The sequence below is a fragment of the Chiloscyllium plagiosum genome, unplaced genomic scaffold (assembly GCF_037043375.1).
Source record: "Chiloscyllium plagiosum isolate Xiang-an unplaced genomic scaffold, Cpla_swu_hap1 HiC_scaffold_26, whole genome shotgun sequence".
NCBI classification, from domain to species: domain Eukaryota; kingdom Metazoa; phylum Chordata; class Chondrichthyes; order Orectolobiformes; family Hemiscylliidae; genus Chiloscyllium; species Chiloscyllium plagiosum.
The window spans coordinates 20000246-20016030 of NW_028270164.1; the positions used below are offsets into that span (position 1 = coordinate 20000246).

Below are 15785 nucleotides of genomic sequence, written 5' to 3' on the forward strand. Positions count from 1 at the left end.
ATACACTGGGTGATAATGGACTGGAAAATTATGTGGTGGTCATGCACTTGCTGCTGGTTGACAAAATGCTCCTGGCCTCCTTCCATTTTTACTGCGCAAGTTTGTGTTCAGAAAATGTGATTATCATATGCCAAAGCCATTTTAAGATGTAGAAGTTGTGATACAGGGTGGATTCTCCTGGGTGTTTTTATCTCCAGTCACAGAAGTTGACCACATTGCTGAAAGCACCAAAGAAGAGCAAGAGTTCAAAGAAACTCCGGACTTGCTGGAGGTTTTCTTTTTATGTTTTTCGCACATAAGTATTCCTTCAAGCTCACCAAGGAAACTTTTGGACTTTTCCTGCATCAAGCTTCTTCCAGTTCCTCAATCACAGGGCCTATGGACTCCACAGTCTCCTCTGGACTCCACTCTTCTGACCTGCAATTACTATTTCCTCAGATCTCCAGCAGCAGCCTCCAATTGCCTGGAATTCCACCAGTGAATAAGTAGCTGCTGCTAAGTTCAGTTTGGAGGTGAAATGAGATCAGACAATTAGAAGTGCTCAGTGTTTACCAGGACTTAGTAACCTTGCTGACTCTGTTCCCTGTTCGAGTGAAAATTCATGATTCAAGTCTTTTGCCCTAAAGAGTTAAATCTTTGATTATAAAATGGTGGTGTAGGATCCTGTTTCTAAGTGTGACATCTATTGTGAATCTTCCTATCTAATAGTAGGGCTAGTGTGCATTCTATAATAATTAATTAACACTTTTTTGTTTTTATTCATTCACAGTATGTGGGCATCACTGGTTAGGCCAGCATTTATTCCCATCCCTAATTGCCCAGTGGGCAGTTAAGAGAGTCAACCGCATTGCTGTGGTTCTACAGTCACTTGTAGGCTAGATTTCAAGCAATAATTTACCACAAGTGTTTAAATAAGTGCTGTTGTGTTGTTGATTCAGTTTTTTTTTTGACTTTTTAGTAACAGCTGGTAGTATAGGCAGCATTTGTCTAAGTATTTAAAGTGGAAAACTTCAATATTGCATATGGAACATAATGGCTAACGATCTAATAAAGGGAGTGTTTGAAATTTACGGTATATGTTAAGGTTTCATAATTTTTGGTGAGTAGCTGCCAACTTCTAAACTGGTGAGTAACTGCTAAAAATACAGCCAAGCAATGTTGCAATTTAGTAATCTGTCGACTGCTATTTGATTTGATATTCACACACTGATGCACAAGTCTCAAAAATAATTGAAGTATTGTTACGTAAATGTTTTATATTCAAATTGCTTGGAGGATGTACATTTTGAAAGATTGTGGAAAATGGATTTATACCAAGTTCTGTCGAAAAAACCTGGAGTGGTTTCTTTAAAAGTGATCATTAAAAGTTCTTTGCAAATTTTTTTTTAAAAAAAGGCCTTCTGGAACTCTCTCGATTGGTGAACTATACGTTGCTATTGGCTCTTGCTAGGACTGTTTTTGAATAGTAGCCAGCTTGAAGAATGTTTTTTTTGTTCACCTGGTAAGAACATACTGAGTTGGAGGGTAACTTGCTAAGAACTGGCTTCTGTTCTGACCCCTCTTGTTGCATTCAGGATGAAAACTGTTTATTCTTTTGAACATCAGAGCAGCAATAGACTCTGGAACATCCTACACTTGATCTTTTTGCCTTCATGAATAACACCAGGTTGTCTTCAGTAGTAAAAAATCATTCTATTTATTGTTACACACTTGACTTTAACAAGAACAGTAAAAAGAAAGGATTTTTACTTTATACAAGTTAAACTATGTTTTCAAGGTTTGTGTAAAGATTTGTAGCTTGCGTGTCGGTAGCAGTTGTGGGTATGTTCGCCAAGCTGGGAAGTCGGTTTGCAGAAGTTTTGTCCCCTTTCTAGGTGACATCCTCAGTGCTATGGAGCCTTCTGTTAAGTGCAGGACACAACGCAGTGTACAAGATTCCATACAAGGACTGCACAAAACACTATATAGGACAAGCAGGCAGACAACTAGCAACCATGAACATCAAGTAGCCACTAAACACCACAATTAACTGTCTCTAGTAGCTATACACACAGATGACAAGGACCATAAATTCAACTGGCACACCACATCAATAATAGAGCAAGCCAAACAGAGGACAGCCAGACAACTTCTAGAAACATGGCACTCATTCACAGATTCCATCAGTAAACACATAGACCTAGACCCAATACACTGACCACTACAATGAGCAACTGGAAGCAGCAGGGACAAAACCAAATAAATTCCAGAAGACACACTACAGCAGCACTTCACAGGAGGCTCCAAAGCACTGAAGATGTCACCTAGAAAGGGGACAAAATGTCTGCAAACCAACTTCCCAGCTAGGTGAACATAGCCAAAACAACTTAAACTATATCTGTTCAAAATTCCCAAATCTACACTCATGTTCAATCATGATTTAAGACAAAAGACAGTTGGTTTAACACATATAAGGGTAGAAATTAATGTATACAGGATAATCAAAAATTCCAAAAATCAAAAGTACAGACCACAAGGTGGCAAGTCCTTTTTCTCTCTGTCCTATTTGATTTTTGCAATGCTGAAATGCTATTATCTGTACAGTGAGCGAAGATAAGCTTATGTGCTTTGTTGTTTGAATTCTTTCTTTTAATGTCTCCATCTCCATATGGGATTTGAAAAGATAATGCTGTTGGCAGGCTCTGGAGTTTTTTTATTCTCTTCTATTCTTGGCATTATGTCTTGGCTCAGGAAAACTTGATCTGTGCACTTTTGTAATGTGTGAAGCGTACACCCAACCCCTGAATGACTTTGCCAAGTTCCATAATGGTCAGGCTCCTGATTTCTAACAGTCACCCTGAGCTTTAGATTCTCTTGCCAGAGAAAGCATCCTCTTCACATCTACCCTGTCAAGACCCTTCAGGATTTCATATGTTTCAATAATGTTGTCTCTTATTCCACTTGCCTCTTACTAAACTCCAGCAGATACAAGCCTCGTCTTTACAATCTTTCCTTATAAGACAACCTGCCAATTCCAGGTATTAGTTTGGTAAACCTTGTTTGAACTGCCTGCAATGTAGTTATAACCTTTTAGGTGACCAGTGTGCACAGCATGCCAGATGCAATCCTATCTATACCCTCTAACTGAAGCATATCCCTACCTTTGCATTCATTTCTTCTCAGGATAAATGATAACATTGTATTAACTTTATGAATTACTTGTTTTACTGCATATTAGCCTTTTGCAATTCATGTACAACGACACCTAGAACCCCTGCCTCTCTCAACTGCAATCAAGTTCAGTAGAGTCTAAAAACAAAACATTGTGGGGGGAATGTTGTTAGCATGATGGAAGAGAAGGAGATTTGCTCTGATGACCTCTGATCTCCATTTTGATTAATCCACCCCTGGGCAACGTATCATTTGTGTCTTTTTGGCATTCTTCCAGACAGTTAAGACTGCCCCAACTTGGGTTGCAACCTCAGGCCTAGCTGGCATGACCCGGTGTCATGGCCACCAGTATATTTTTCAGCATCACACCAATAATTTACTCCAATATAAGATGATATGATTGATATAGTAGCTCCAACATTTTAAGCACTTCAATGAGACACACAACAAAATTAATGACAGCATTTGATGGTTCATTTCTTCGGATAATGCACTAATCAATCAGAGTCAACCTGCCTTGTTTAAAATTTAAGCAATTCCTGGCAATTGAAGTCATTCCGCATTAATGGGTGCATTTTCCATAGTAACATCTCCTACCAGAGTCACACTGTCGACACATCAGCACTCTTCTCTCATGAGATATAAATTCTGGCTTTCACCTTGAATTGTTATTCTTGCAAATAGTCTTGATGAGTGCAAGACAAAAGCTTGGACAAAACGTCTTATTTTCCAGCAAACCTCAAGTTCGATATTACCAAATGACTGAGACACAATTAATCTTTTACTCTTCTGAATTCTGATTTGTAACGATTAGTTCAAAAGTACCCAACTTTTTGTGATATCTTGTGTCACCAGCCACAATTTTGAATGGTGTCTGGTGATTTTGAATTATTCCAAAGGCAACTGTATGCACATACTTGAGAATTTTTTTGAGGTTAAAATTAGAACTTTTCCTTTCATTTAATTTCATTGTTTAGTAAGCATCTATGATGTCACCTGTGCGGGTGGGTTTCTCTGTGGTTACTTGCTATATAGATTAAGTAGGTATGCTAAATTGGTATTTTTTTTTAAGAAAGCACTTGTTTAAACATCATGGTTGCATATTTATTATTTTAAACTACTTTTGCTGTCTATTTTCAAAAAAATACAAATGTGTAAAAATATTTTTTGCTCCATCAAATAGTGTTTCCAAATTTTACCTGCAAATTTCTAAACAGATAATTAATGATTGTCCTGGTCTTTGAGTTTGAGTTTGAAACAAATGACCTCCGTTTGGCATCTTTCTTTTTAGAGAGATAACCGTTTCCTCACTTGCGAAGAAGAATGGAACATTTTATCAGTAGTCACAATGCTATCTCATCATCGCAACATGATGCACAAGGGATTTTGATTTTACTTGTGCAACTATATATTGCAAACAGAAAATGAATTAATGGATAAAAACCCAGCTTCACTGCATGATTTTTCATTTAAATTGAATTAGTATAAAGTCTTCAATGGGGAAAACCATTTCCACCCACTTTCCTTATATTGTGAATGATAGTTATACTAGTCTAAAACAGAACGTAGGCAACAGTTCTACCCATGGCAGTTTGACTTTTAAGCATGTGGCCACTATGATGTTGGACTCCTTGCTTCTATTGTTAAGCCTCTCAACAGCTGATTGAAAGTCTGTCTTCGGATGAGTTAACATCTGTCTTAGCTCAATAATTCAAGCTCTTCGAACTCCACTAAAGTAAGGTGTGAGGTGTTTACAAGTGAAACTCAGCCAAAGATATTGAGGCTCTTGCATGGTTTGTATGAACCTTCCTATTCATTACAGAGCAAAGGCAAATATGGAAATGCTGCTCACATAATCTAACACTAATCTGACCAGTAATACCACGTCACTAAAAATTGTACTTGAAACTGTACTGCATCTTTCATTTGAACAAGTGAATTATTTCTAAAGTAGTCATCATTATATAGGTTAATATAGCAACCAATTTGAAAACAGCCAGTTGCTATAAACAGCATTGTGATAATAGATTGTCTGCTTATGATGGTGATTGAAGGATAAATGCCTCAGAATAATAGCTGCAACTCAATAAAACAAGTAGAACAGATCTGCAATCACCATTAAGCCATAAATATGTTTCAGTGGTTCCCACAAAATTGGCTATACATTTGATCAATATGAATAATAAGCTTCCTCAATAAGAAATGTGAAAAATACTGAATAATTTAGGGCCCAATTGAATGATAGAGTTTTAGAAAGCAACAAGTACAATGTGAAATCTTTCACTTCCCTGATTGTTCTGAGAATAACCATAGTCACTCTTCTGATAAAGATGATGCTGAGCATCTTGAGTGTAATAATATTCCATCACACTTCTGACTAGAGTTTTGTCAATGCTGCTGAGGCTTTGAGGAGATCTCATGGTAAATTATTCAAAGTAACCTGTTAATGGCTTGATTTTGTCTGCATGACGTTGATATGGCTAGTCCAATTTAATCTTTGGTCATTGGTAATCCACGAACATCTATGTGGAAAGACAAGGGTGGACAGCAAGCTTTCTTAGTGTCTGGGCACTTGTGTATTTTGGGTGTACATGTCATTTGTTTGTCTGATTTATACATTTTATTTGGGCTGGCAATGTCTACTTCATATCTGAGGAGTTGCAAACTGAGTTGGATGCCGCAGAATTTCCAGGAAGCACCATCTCTGTGTTTTTAAAATGGAAAGCAGCTGATAACGGTTGGTCTAAGAACACCTTGATTTCTTGTGGCTATAATCATTGACCTCTTACAAACAAATATGGGTTGCAGCTGTGTTATGCATGCCTGAAGCTATTGGAGAGATTTCATTTTGACAACACTCCCACTCCCTTCCCCTTCACTACCAGCTTCTGCTTTGCTAGATAAAATGATGCTTTCTGTCATAGAGTCATAGGGTTGTACAGCATGGAAACAGACCCATCAATTGAACTCATCCAAGCTGACCAGATATCCTAAATTAATCTAGTCCCATTTGTCAGCATTTGGCCTATATCCCTCTAAACACTTTCTATTGATGTACCCATCCAGGTGCCTTTTAAATGTTGTAATTGTACAAGCCTCCACTTTGTCTGGCAGCTCATTCCATACCCGCAACACTCTTTACATGAAAACAATGCCCCTTAGATCCCAATGTCCTCTAGTTTTAGACTCGTCTACCCTGGGAAAAAAAACCTTTGGCTATTCACCTTATCCATGCCCCTCATGACTTTATAAACCTCTAAGTTCATCCCTTAGTCTCCGATGCTCCATGGAAAATAGCCCCAGCCCTATTCAGCCTCTTCCTATAGGACAATAGACAAGAGACAATAGGTGCATGAGTAGGCCATTCTGCCCTTCAAGCCTGCACCACCATTCAATATGATCATCCATGGCTGATCATGGAGGTCAAACCCTCCAACCCCGGCAACATGCTTGTGAATCTTTTCTGAACCCTTTCAAGTTTAACAACATCTTTCCTATAGCAGGGTGACCAGAACTGAATGCAGTATTCCAAAAGTGGCCTAACCAGTGTCCCAAACAGCTGCATCATGACATCCCAATTCCTGTGCAGTCAAATGCTGCCATGGTGTCAAGAGTATCTCTCTGCCACTTAGCTCTTGTATCCATATCTGGGTAAAAAAAGACTGTGTATAAGTCTGTAACTGAGGACATTGTGAGAAGTGGAACTAAATATCAGCGACTGGATTTGCAGTATTTTTATGCATGGGTTTTAATCTTCCAGTTCCTGCATTCTACATTCCCTTCCTCTATCAGATATGCAGCCAATGGATGTCATGGTGGCACTGAATAGGTATGTGGAAATTAAATCATATGAGTTAACCAACAGGAGAACTAAGCTACAAGACTACAAAAGACATGTAGTATGCATCAAGTGGGATCATTTGGATTTTAAGCCGGAAATGGTGTAGAAAAATGTTTGCAACATTTCAGGAAAAATGAGTAACATTCAAATAAAGATTCATGTAATACTTGTTGAAAACAAGAAGTCACCAGAATGTGCTAACCAAAAGAAGTATAAATATTTCGCAGATTTTGGCTTGCAGCACTTCCATGATGATTGTTGATTGTGTTGCATTTTTTTCTCAGTTTAATGGTCTAGAATTTCAGCCAGTTAATTGTTAATTTAAAAGATCCCTTTTTCCAAATATAAACCTACAGAAGCAAAAGTAGATTGAACATACAGGCTGAAATGAGGACAATCACATTTGGAAAAGCATTTCAGCAAATTGCTACCAATTTCCAACTCCATTCAACCACCCTGCTGGTCATCTGTTTGTTTCTGATGGTATCCTTTATTTAAAATGCATACCTAAGACCTTTAACAAACTGAGCACCTTTTAGAACACAAATAAATTAGTTCCAGTTTTCTCCTTGCTACAGCTATAGAAGTTTAAAATTATTTTGCTTGAGCAGGAAAACTTTACCTGAGCTGCACAAGAATGTGCACCACCTCAACTCCTGGTACCTTTCCCAACAAAGTCTTCCCAAACCCCTTAGGCCTGCAAACCCCTTGTCAGCATTTGCCTACATTTATTGCATTTTTCCAGAGTTTGTGAGCTGCTGTATTTACATGCCTTTAGTAATTGTGAGTTGCCAATGGCATGCCAAAGGGATTTGAACTGCAAAATGTATTGTTACTATCTCAATGTCTCTTGGGACCATGTCTGGAAAAAACTTACAGAATTTCCTATTCAAAGACGAAAAAATGCCCTTCCAGACGTCCAGAAATATGTCAAAGTCTTTCCAAATTGAATTATATTGGAAAAACAATCATAATAGAAAAAAACATTTATTTGACAGCATAGGAATTTGAGAGCTACTTGGTCAATATACAGCATGTTGGCTCAATTCACTCAACATTTGAAAGTTATTTTTCTATTTTAAATGTTCTTAGAAAATAGGTACATAAACTGCTGTTCAAGAAAAGAGAGAAGTTGGAATCTCAAATCTTAAAAAACACACAGAAAATCATAGTGTGATGAAAATGAGTCAATATGGTTTTATGGAAAGGAAATCATATTAGACAAAGTTTAGTTTTTTTTTTGAGGATGTAACTAGTCTAAAATGTTCCCTCGACTCATATGGGCCGACTTATTGAGTATTTTATTTCGGTCTTGTACCAATATTAAGTTTATAAAGCAGTATTTGTTTCAGTGTTAATGTTGTGGTAGATATCATCCTGTACTTTGGATAATTTGTGGCTTAACATCTATTTATATTTTACGAATTTAATATTGGCACATGAACATTGAATGGGTTGAAATTGTAAGGAAACCTTGGTAGATTTTGTTGTTTAAATATTTCTACACAAGTATATTTGGCTAGTACTGTGGAACATTTAACAAAACAGCTCTTTAAAAATTAGTGTGTTGGGCCAATGCATGTGTTGGCTAACTAGTTCTCTATTTTCCGAACAATATAAGAAGTTAATATAATTCAGCCAGCTATGATCTTATAGCGCATCTAAACTATCCTATTTTATGTACATGACTTGATGCACATAACTTTTTGTTTAGGATTAGTTAGTACTTTATTGTGAGATCATGAGCTCTTGTTGTATGAGTATTGTCCATGGCAGTCAATAATTGTGTTGAAATACAACACAGGAAGAACTGTGTTACCGAAATTGTACAATTGTGATATTGAGAAATTTACTAATTTCTCATTCTTAAAGATAAATGTCATCTAAGCTGCCAGGATCATCAGGAAACTACTTTAAAATGTAGTTCTTTGCGTACAAGGCCATACTTCAAACCATTCAGTGAAAGGAATGGAGCATTTACTGTTGTAAGTGTACTGGTCTAACTTGTGCATGCCAACCAGACATCCCAATCCAACCTAGTCCCATTTGCCAGCATTTGACCCATATCCCTCTCAACTCTTCTTATTCATATACCCATCAGATCCCTTTTAAATGTTATAATTGTACCAATTTCCACCATTTCCTCTAGCAGCTCATTCCATACATGCACCACCTTCTGCGTGAAAAAGTTATCCTTCAGGTCCTTTTTAAATCTTTTCCCTCACCTTCAATCTATGCCCTCTTGTTTGGGACTCCCCTAGCCTGGGAAAAAGATGTTGGCTATTCACTCTATCTATGCCTGTCATGATTTTGTAAATCTCTGTAAGGTCACCACTTCAGCCTCCTTGCTCTTTTAAAAAAAAAAGCCCCATCCAATTCAGCCTCATGGACATTCTGCACATATGTTAAATTCCCCTTGTAATTCAATTACAGCTAATCGTAGATTGAACCCAGCATCAAATCCAGTAACTTGTAAATGAAAACATTGCCAAATACAGTCTAAAATGAATGAACAATGCTCATTACCAGAGGTAATACTTGATTTGGGAAGCGAAAAGGAGAAAATGATGAAAAGTTGGACTGTTGAATCATGCAATTAATTTAAATTGCATTTCCTCATATTTGCCTCACGAGATTAAATCCTGTCAGGTGTAACTTTCCTCTGAATGCTTTTATTACTTTTCTTCTGCTAGACTATAGAGTATTTGGACAAAGCAAAAGAAAACAAATTGAAACAAGACTGGCATTGATTGTTCCAAAAATAGACTCCTAGCAACACCCTGGAGGCTCAGAGATTTTATTTGGATTGCAGCGTCAGCGAATGAATGGAGGCATTTAGAATTTGAATAAGTCTTTAGTATATGGAAAATATATGGAAAATTATATTTTTACTCCGATCTTCCATGGCAGAAGATGAGTTTTTTGTGATTAAAAGCAACTGACAGAATGGGTTAAATAAAATTAGCTTCTAACTTTTAAATAAATATTATGCTATAGTAATTATGTTAGCGGTAAGATTTCTAATGAATGCTTCTGCTGACTAACTATGAAGCTTTTCCAGTACTGGAAATGCTGGAAATCTGAGATCAAAAATAGAAAATGGAAGAAATACATTGGAGGTGAGACAGTGTCTCAGTATGAAGAGAGAAACAAAGTGAACATTTTAGGTCAATGAATTTTCAGCAGACTTTCTCATGTGCATTTTAATATAGTGATTTTGTCATATATAAATATTAAATATGGTACTGGCTTTCATTAGAGAAATATTAATGGTGCAGCTGGATTTCAGCCAGACGTTAACATGGATTACTTCGGAGGAGGTTGCTATCTTGTCTTTCCACACTCTGATCATATTTCCAGGCCACTTTTGGATGCTGCCTGGTCCATGAAAACATTGCAAAGCTGATGATGGATTTCAACCAAATGCACCTGGGCATAAAACATTGCCAGGAGACAGTTTAAATAACAGAAATAGGAACAGAATTAGAAAACGACAATGTTGTCGAGGAGATTACTGAGATACAGGCTACTAGACTAGGTGTGATTGAGGTTCACAAGGAAGAGGTATTAGAAATCCTGCAGACTTTGAAAATAGATAAGTCCCCTGGGCCGGATGGGATTTATCCTCGGATACTCTGGGAAACCAGGGAGATTGCCAAGCCTTTGGCATTGATCTTTAAATCGTCACTGTCTACAGGAATACTGCCAGAAGACTGGAGGATAGCAAATGTGGTTCCCTTGTTCAAGAAGGGGAGTAGAGACAATTCTGGTAATTATAGACCAGTGGGTCTGTCTTCAGTTGTTGGTAAAGTGTTGGGAAAGGTTATAAGAGATAGGATTTATAATCATCTAGAAAAGAATAATATGATTAGGGATAGTCAGCATGGTTTTGTGAAGGGTAGGTCGTGCCTCACAAACCTTATTGAGTTCTTTGAGAAGGTGACCAAAGAGGTAGATGAGAGTAAACCGGTTGATGTGGTGTATATGGATTTCAGCAAGACATTCGATAAGGTTCCCCACAGTAGGCTATTGTACAAAATGCGGAGGAATGGGATTGTGGGAGATATAGCAGTTTGGAACAGTAATTGGCTTACTGAAAGAAGACGGAGGGTGGTGGTTGATGGGAAATGTTCATCCTGGAGTCCAGTTACCAGTGGTGTACCGCAAGGGTCGGTGTTGGGTCCACTGCTGTTCGTCATTTTTATAAACGACCTGGATGAGGGCATAGAAGGGTGGGTTAGTAAATTTGCAGATGACACTAAGGTCGGTGGAGTTGTGGATAGTGATGAAGGATGTTGTAGGTTACAGAGAGATATAGATAAGCTGCAGAGCTGGGCTGAGAGGTAGCAAATGGAGTTTAATGTGGACAAGTGTGAGGTGATTCACTTTGCTCAGAGTAACCGGAATGCAAAGTACTGGGCTAATGGTAAGATTCTTGGTAGTGTAGATGAGCAGAGAGATCTCGGTGTCCAGGTACACAGATCCTTGAAAGTTGCCACCCAGGTTGACAGGGTTGTTAAGAAGGCATGCAGTGTTTTAGCTTTTATTAATAGAGGGATTGAGTTTGGAACCATGAGGTTATGCTACAGCTATACAAAACTCTGGTGCAGCCGCACTTGGAGTATTGTCTACAGTTCTGGTCACCGCATTATAAGAAGGATGTGGAAGCTTTGGAAATGGTGCAGAGGACATTTACTAGGATGTTGCCTGGTATGGAGGGAAGGTCTTACAAGGAAAGACTGAGGGACTTGAGGCTGCTTTTGTTAGAGAGAAGAAGGTTGAGAGGTGACTTAATAGAGACATATAAGATAATCAGAGGGTTAGATGGGGTGGACAGGGAGAACCTTTTTCCAAGTATGGTGACAGCGAGCACGAGGGGGCATAGCTTTAAATTGAGGGGTGATAGATATAGGACAGATGTCAGAGGTAGTTTTTTTTTACTCGGAGAGTAGTAAGAGTATGGAATGCTTTGCCTGCAACAGTAATAGATTCGCCAACTTTAAGTACACTTAAGTCGTCATTGGACAAGCATATGGACGTACATGGAATAGTGTAGGTTAGATGGGCTTCAGATTGGTATGACAGGTTGGCGCAACATCGAGGGCCGAAGGGCCTGTACTACACTGTAATGTTCTATGTTCTAATGTTCTATATAGGCGCAGGTCAATTAGTCCATGGAACCTGTTCCACTATTCATGGTTGATGTGCTTTGGATTTTCACCCCAATCTCCTCTCAGCCCCCATAACCCTCTATGTCTGGTAGATCAGAGATCTTTGAGGAGAAAGTGAGGACTGCAGATGCTGGAGATCAGAGCTGAAAATGTGTTGCTGGAAAAGCGCAGCAGGTCAGGCAGCATCCATGGAACAGGAGAATCGATGTTTCGGGCATAAGCCCTTCTTCAGGAAGATTCCCGAAGAAGGGCTTATGCCCGAAACGTCGATTCTCCTGTTCCCTGGATGCTGCCTGACCTGCTGCGCTTTTCCTAGATCAGAGATCTGTCTAACTAAACTGTAAATATGTCAAATAACCCAAGCCTCCTCTGTTTGTTATAGAAGTTTATAAAATGTGAGTGGCTCCGATAAGGCCAAGATCTTTTCCCCAGGGTAGGGAAGTCTAAAATTAGAGAGCATAAGTGTAAGATGAGAGGGGACGGATTTAAGAGACCTGAGGGACATTTTTTTCCACAGAGAATGGTACATGCATGGAGCAAGCTGCCAGATGAAGTGGTAGAGGTGAGCACAATTGCAATGTTTAAGGGACTTGGACAGGTATATGGATAGGAAAGATTTGGAGGCATATGGGCCACATGCAAGCAAATGGGACTAATTCAGTTTTGGAAACCTTGTTGGCATGGACAGATTGGCTGAGGGGTCTGTTTCCGTGCTGTGTGCCTCCATGACTCCGAGAGTTCAACACATTAACAACCCTCTAAGAGAGAATTTCTCCTGATCTCCATCTTAAATTGGAGACCCCTTCATTTTAAAATGATGCCCCCTAGTTCTAGATTCCCATGTGAGAAATGTTTTGCCAGCACCTATCCTGTCAAGTCTGCTGATATTGTGTTTATTTTGATAAGATTGCCTTTTTCTTCTAAAATTCCAAACAGTATAGGATCAACTGGCTCAACCTTTCCTCACATTTTGATCCTTAGGGCACTTTCTCTGAACTACCAATATAAGTATATCCTTCTTTACGTAAGGAAGCCAAAGATATACACAATACTTCAGGTGAGGTCTCAGCAACACTCTGTTCATTTTGTAGCAAAGTCTTCCGTTCTTTTTTACGCCATCCACCTTGCAATAAAGGCTAACATTCCATTTGTATCCTAATTCCTGATTGTATCTGCATGCTTTTCATGGTTGATGTACAGATATAGTCGGAACTCCCTTTTTTACACATAAAGTCTCCCTTCACTTAAATAATAATCTGCTTTTCTATTCTTGCATAATATTGTAATACATATTATATTTCATCTCAAAATTGCCAAAAGCTTTTCTGTCCTCATTCCACTTAATCAAAGAGTTTTTCTAGTTGTTTTCTGATGGAATGTAAACTGTGTATGTTATAAGGGTTCCTGAGTGAATAGAATAATGGCCTTAATGCTCTGGACGTGATTGAATCGATGACAACAAGTAAAAAGGTTTTGTATGTGACAGTGAGAGTGGTAAATTATGAGCCTTGGTGGGAGGTGGATATGTAGTGAGTGGAAGATGGTGGCATTTATACTGACAGAGTGGGCAAGGTCATTGTCGTTCTTGCAGTATTCCTAGGTGTTCCTCTAGTTGGTTGAGACTGCACTGATGCAGTTGGCAAATTCAGAGAAGGCTGACAGGCTCTGGTGTTGTAGTCTCTTCTGCCAGTCTTGGGGAAAGAGGACTGTTCTCCTCTGCCCCACCCCATCCACCAGGATCTCCATCTCCCTAATTGTAAACTGGGGTGCCAATTTTCCGCTATCTGTCATGTCTGGGATAAATATCCGAGATTGTGTAGATAACTTCAGACTTCCAGCACTTGAGCAGATGCACAACAGCCTTTTAAATATGGTGCTAGGAATCCTGGGATCTCCTGCCAGTGTGAGACCTTCCACCTACAGAGAGTGGAAGAATCAGGCTAGTTTTAGGTGAACTGGACACCAGAGGGCATGGTACTTAATTAATGAGGCATTCTGGTAAGATTCAGCTGTGTGTCTGTTTTACACTTTTTAGATTCAACTATTCCAAGGCTCTCTTGACTTGCTTTGATCCTTGCTGTATCCATAAATCTCAGCTGATCCAAAACTCTGCCACTGTTTCCTAATTCACCAATTATTGTTCACCAACCTATGTTAGGTCCTAGTTAAGCAATATCTCAAGTTTTGAAATTCCCATCCTTGTTTCAGATTCTCTCAATGGCCTCATCTGTTTTTAATCTTGTCAAGTCCTACAACCCTCAAGGTCATGAAAGTAATCATCCATGGGTACTGGAAATCTGAAATAAAAGGAGCAAGTGATGGAAATGCTCAGCAGATTAAGCAGCATTTGCGAACAGAGAAGCAGAGTTGACATTTTAGATTAATAACCTGTCATCAGAACTGCAAATATTTAGAGATGCAATGCTTAAACAATTGCAAAGAGAGAGATGAAAAGCCAAAACAGAGACTGAAAGGCAGAAGTGATTAAACATTAAAGACAATCGTGCGATGAATCAAATGGGTGTAGTAATGTGACAATAAACTAAACAAAAGATGGTTCTAGAACTCTTCTAAGATCTCTTTTATGCCTCTGCATATTCCTAATTTCCTTCATTTAAACATAGGACAAATAACCTTTGGCTGTTGTGGTCGTAAATGTTGTAATTCTCTCCATAAACATATCTTCCAGGCTACTGCTACTCATCCTTCAAGATAATCGTTACAACCTACCTTTTCAACCAAGCTTTTGGACACCTGCCCAAATATGGTCTGTAGCTTGGTGCAAAATTTTGTTTCATAGTACAAATAGTTCTTCTATAACGCAATGGTTGTGGTCTTGTGCAACCTGCATTATAGAAAAATCGCACTTTAGAAGAGGCTCTTAAAGTGTTGTTGATGTAATTGTGTTATAAGCAATACACATTTTGCAAGTTTGCACTTTAGAAATACTATCCCCAGTTTATCAATTACTTTACAGCGAATTTGCGTTAATGAAACGCACATTATAGCAGAACGACCTGTACAGCAAAACTCATTTAACCAACACCAATGGGACCAGGAGTCTTCTGGTTGGTCAAGTATTCCAGATAATCAAGAGGTACGGGTAACTGCAGTAAACCCTGACCAAGTGAAGCTTCGAAACATCAACATCCCTCAAAATATCTATGTGAAACATCAATACACTGCCTAAAATCAATGTAAACACACACAGTAAGTAGTGGAAGTGTAATGCAAGGGGTATACACATCACTGGTATACTTTCTTTACAGCATAAATACTTTGACATTGCAGTAGATCACAATATTTGAGCTATATCATTTTTCTGGTTTATCAAGAGTACTGTTTGATAAGGTGTAGGTTAAAACAAAGTTTGCTGTACTCCTTTGACATACCTTATGACTCTTTTTACTATTTTGAAGGTGGTGTAAAAATACATGTTATCTCTGCATAGAAGAATGTTGGATAGGAGGTGCTAGACACCATTAATCATAGAGTCCCTACAGTGTGGAAAGAGCCCATTCAGCCCCTTGAGTCCACATAGACTCTTTGAAGAGCACCCCATCCAGACCCAGACTCCCACCTTATCCCCATAACCCCACATTTTACCATGGCTAATCCACCTA

General features: G+C 38.6%; 1 protein-coding gene across 3 annotated transcripts in view; it reads left to right on the plus strand.

Moving 5' to 3' along the window:
- rassf5 (Ras association domain family member 5) overlaps nt 1-15785 on the plus strand; it is a 128263-nt gene that overhangs the window by 81465 nt on the left and 31013 nt on the right. The gene's annotated exons all lie outside the window — the stretch shown is intronic.